This window comes from Lipotes vexillifer, unplaced genomic scaffold (assembly GCF_000442215.2).
Source record: "Lipotes vexillifer unplaced genomic scaffold, Lipotes_vexillifer_v1.1 scaffold944, whole genome shotgun sequence".
NCBI lineage: Eukaryota > Metazoa > Chordata > Mammalia > Artiodactyla > Lipotidae > Lipotes > Lipotes vexillifer.
The window spans coordinates 1,490,027-1,494,617 of NW_006785040.1; the positions used below are offsets into that span (position 1 = coordinate 1,490,027).

Consider the following 4,591-nt stretch of genomic DNA (forward strand, 5'->3'; position numbering starts at 1 on the left):
AGTTATATATATATATATATATATATATATATATATATATATATTTCAGATTCTCTTCCATTATAGGTTATTACAAGACAGTTCCCTGTGCTATACAGCAGGGCCTTGTTGTTTATTTATCTTATACATAGTAGTGTGTGTATATTAATCCCAAACCCCTAATTTATCTCCCCCCCAACCCCGCTATTTCCTCTGGTAACCATAAGTTTGTTTCCTATGTCTGTGAGTCTATTTCTGTTTTGTAAATACGTTCATGTATATCACCAGGGGTGTTGACTATCTATCACAATTCTGAACAATCACAAACCTGATTTTGCCTAAAAATGAATTCTAGTCTTTCCATCCTGTCTTTTGTTCTTTTATTTAATAAAATCCACCTCATACTGAATAGCCCACCAAGGAGACAAGAGAAAAGAAAGAAAGAAAAAAAACCCCAGCAAACAAGGACAGATTCTGCACGTTCTACGACGTAGGTGAGAGCACACGCTATTCCCAGGGACTCACTGTTCTTATTACTCGGCTTCTAATAAGAAGGAAGTTCCACACGGGCATTTACTAGATGGCACATGTTTGCTTGGATCTACTGTCACTTTCTCCTGGAAACAAAATCTGCATTCCCAGTTTTCCCTGGGGGAAGAATTCCAGGCTGCATTCAAAGCCAGTGCCTGTAGCACGTTGCTGCATCTTGGCCTGGCCCTCACCCCCAAAGCTGAGAAGCCACCGCTCAGCCCCCAGCCACCCACTGTGGGTTGGCTGTCGCCCTAATAGGCAAGAGGGATTGGTGTCTCAGCCTCTAGGAAGCTCCAGCTTGAAAGTTTCCATCCGTGAACACCAATTAGTTGTGGCTACGATACACATTTTCTGATTCAAGGAGCTCCACGCTAACGTGAATGAGAACAAATGGTAAATAAACCCCAGCTGGCACGAGGAAAACTCATTTCCCTGAAGTGAATGAATACATGCAAATATGGTACGCCCAGAGAAATAAACCAACGTGTGATTAAAGTGACATTTAATCTTCATGAATAGCTGCAGTAAAATGAAACCTTTAATCTGCAAATATTTATTTTTCTATTTAGTGCTGGAAGTATGGTATTTAAAAATAGAGGAAATGGAAAAACCAGCAGTAAATCCGGCTTTTTAAATGTACTTTTATTTGCCAACTTCAGGATGGATACCCCAATACTGCTTCCGTTTTCTGGGGAAACGTTTGTACTTTTGGCAGAGAAAAATACTACGAGTAAATGTAATAAGTAGTTACTTCAGGCCTGAAGCATTGCTTTTACTGAGAAGGACTCAAGCACTGCAACGTCATCTTCACAGTGATCCTGGGAACATTCCACAGCCGGCAGAAGGACCAGCCTTCGAACCTCTCTGAGACTTGGTTTCTCATGCAGTAAATGTATATTTAGTGAAAAAGTGCAATGACTTTTGACTAGGAGACCTGGATTTTAATCCTGGTTCTGACTTCCCTGGATTTGAGGAGAAGCGTTTCTAGCCCTCTGGGTAACAGGGCGTTTGTCGTACCAGGCCCTGCCTGGTTTCTCCACCTCCAATTGAGCAGATCTATGAAGAATGAGTCCTTTTTATCGGTGAAAGACTTTCTGTGAGGTATTTGTAGACTTTCTGCCCATTCTTTCTATGGTTCAGATACATTCATCCGGTCAATCTCCCTGCCTGAATTTTGAAATCACAGAACCAAAATTCTGGTTAAAGAAGAAAGATGGTCAGAAATTGACCTGTGGGAGTGACTCTTCAAACACAAAGATGGGTCCTGGGTTCTACCCCAAATGGCCTCGGGCCTGCAGGGCCCCTAGTGGACCTGCCCCAGGACCGACTTTGCAGGTCACGGCAGCAGTGATGGTGTGTGTGCGCGGGGGAGGGGCTGCCTATTTCTCCAGAGTATTCCCAGAGGAGAGGGAACTTAGTGGGTCTTCACCCTCTTTTTGTGAGCTCGTGAGGGATCTCTGAGGGGTCCACGCTGAGGCCTAGGAAGGAGACGGGAGGAAAAGACGGGGGGCGGGAACAGAGGCTCAGACCACAGCCCCAGGATGCCCTCGCCCACCCCCGTTCCCCTGGCAACGAGCACTCAGAAGGCCGCATGATCTTTGCGCCCTGCGTCTCCCCAGGGTCAGCAGAACCGTCCAGACCCCGGTCCTCTCCTCCTCTGATGCGGCCCTGGGCAGCGGGGATGGGCCCTGCGGCCCCTCTGTGATGATGTGCATGAAGTGGCTGCCAGCAGCTTCCCCGGCGGCAGATGGCAGGTTGGCCTTAAATAAATTCCTAACTCGCCCCCCAGGACCTCGCAGGGTCGTGAAGGATGCAGCAACAAGACAGCTTGTTTTTGAAAAAGAGGGTCCACAGATTCCTTTGTGAAAAATCTCTTCAAAAGGAACGTCATGAGAAACCGTTTGAAACTGGGTTTCCTACTGACCACGGCGCTGAAGGAACAGATGGAGACACGGGCTGAGCGGTGCTCGGCGAGGTGGGGCTCCGTGGGGTCCTGTGCCCGCCTTGGGGGTGGCTGGCACCCTGGGCCGCTGGCTGGACTATGTATTTTTCAAAGGCTGTTTAAAAAAATGTTAGCTGTTGCCTAATAAGTGCTTTAAAGTTTACGTATTCAAAGTGTAAGAATTATATTTTTACTTTCTGCTGGTTTTTAAGTGCTGACTTGATTTTGTTTGGAACGACCTGGTTTCCCAAATCCAGGCTGCCTATCCGGTGCTTGGCTGGTTTCTTAGGTGGGTGACGGGATGTGTGCTCTGAAAATACACAACGGTCTTGCCCACGGCGGTGTCTCTGTGTCCTGTCTGCAGCTGTCGAGGACGACAGCTCGAGGCCCAAAGCACAGGTGACCAGTGGGGACATGGGTCCCGTGAGTGCCGGACAGGAAGGCAGGGGCAGGAGGGGACCCTCTGACCCTGGCTTTCCCACAGCCCTCTGCCCCATGAGAAACAAACTGCTGGCTGCTTTGGTAAGTCCATCCTCCCTCCTCCAACTCAGACACAGACCACACGTGGCTTGAGGCCCAGTCCCGCAGCCGGGCCTCGGGGCCCTATGCATGCCCGCTCCCAGCCCTGTGACGGCCCTTCCACACGCCCTGGGGACACAGTCTAGGACTCCGCCCACATTCCGCACCTGGGGATCCATGCAGCTCTCTCCCTTTCTATACCAAGACATCTTTGAGAGCTGCTGCTCTAGAGGATTCATTTCTTAAAAAATCGAGCATGACACAAACTAAAACATGTTAATACAAGTGAGCCCTTCATGGCATCGAGCACGTTCACAATGTCGTGCAACCACCAGCTCTGTCCAGTTCCAAACCACTTCCATCACCCCCAGTCGAGCCCAGACTCCATTAAGCTGTTACTCCCCACCCCAGATTCCCAGCCCCTGCAGCCACCAAACAGCCTCCTGCTTGTATGACTTTTGTTGACCTGGGCATCTCTCGTAAGTGGAGTCACACGGCGGGTGGCCCCCTTTCATTCCGCACTGTGTTCTAGGCAGGACTACCCACACCACCAAAAGGCAGAAACAACCCGAATGTTATCAACGGATGAATGAGCTGTTGTATGTCCACACCGTGGAACACTGTTCCACCATAAGGTGGCTGACATGCACTCTGTGGCAGTGGTGGATTCTTGGTTTTGAACTCCACAAAGCCTAGCATGGCGCCTGGTACAATCCATACGTATTAGTTAACAGATGACTATGTATATAATGGATGTTTTTTTGACCCTTTCACCTCAATGTCTTTGGCATTTTGTGTGACTATAAGAGGAACGTCATAATATTACTTCTGATACTTGTGCTTGTATCACTGGTCCAGGTGGCACTCAAGAACCCCTCAGTGGAACTCCTCAATGAAACTTTAAGACGCCCAAGCACCATCTGATTCTGGACACTTCTCAGCATGGACCTGGCATCCAAACTTGGACACAGGAAAACCAAAGTGGCTGCAGTGGGCACTCCTCTTTTGTATCAGGCTGGCACAGAGCAGGAAAAGGACATATTTAAAAGCAATCATGCCCACTGATGAGGGCACCACCCCTGAGATAACTGATGGGAGGCTGGGCCAGATTGCTGATTCCACAGATAACAGAGGTGCACACCTGTTTCTAGAATGTTCTTGGAGAGCCGCTGGTAACAGTCGCATTGTCCAGCTCGCACTGTCCAGCTTCAGTTCCTTCCCATAAACGGAATCTGTCCCATCAATAAAGAATCACACCTGTGCCCTCTCCACCATCATTCCGAGACTCAAACCCGATTAGGTTTTCCCCACAGAATTTTCAGACGATTTTCATCCCATGTGGTAGGATAAGAAGGAAGTGAGCTTCCAAACCCTCCACCTGTGCTTTCTAACCTCAGGGCGTGGAATGAGAAAAAAATAATTAAAGAAAGGAAATACCAGAGTCGAGAGTTTCATTTCTTGTGTGGGTTTAATTTTTCTGTCAGGGTGAGCAACTGCATGTCTCCTTTGATTCCCTCCAGTTCCTCAAGCCTGTTTCACGTGCACCTCTTATCCGAGGCGGGGACGGGAAATCCAGGGGAGGCTCTAAAGTCAGGTCCCCAGGAAGACTCAAGCTGAACC

The 4,591-nt window shown here is 48.5% G+C and overlaps 1 protein-coding gene across 2 annotated transcripts in view; it reads right to left on the reverse strand.

The window, feature by feature from the left end:
- The window catches only part of DPP6 (dipeptidyl peptidase like 6), an 800,631-nt gene that overhangs the window by 89,979 nt on the left and 706,061 nt on the right, over positions 1-4,591 (reverse strand). The gene's annotated exons all lie outside the window — the stretch shown is intronic.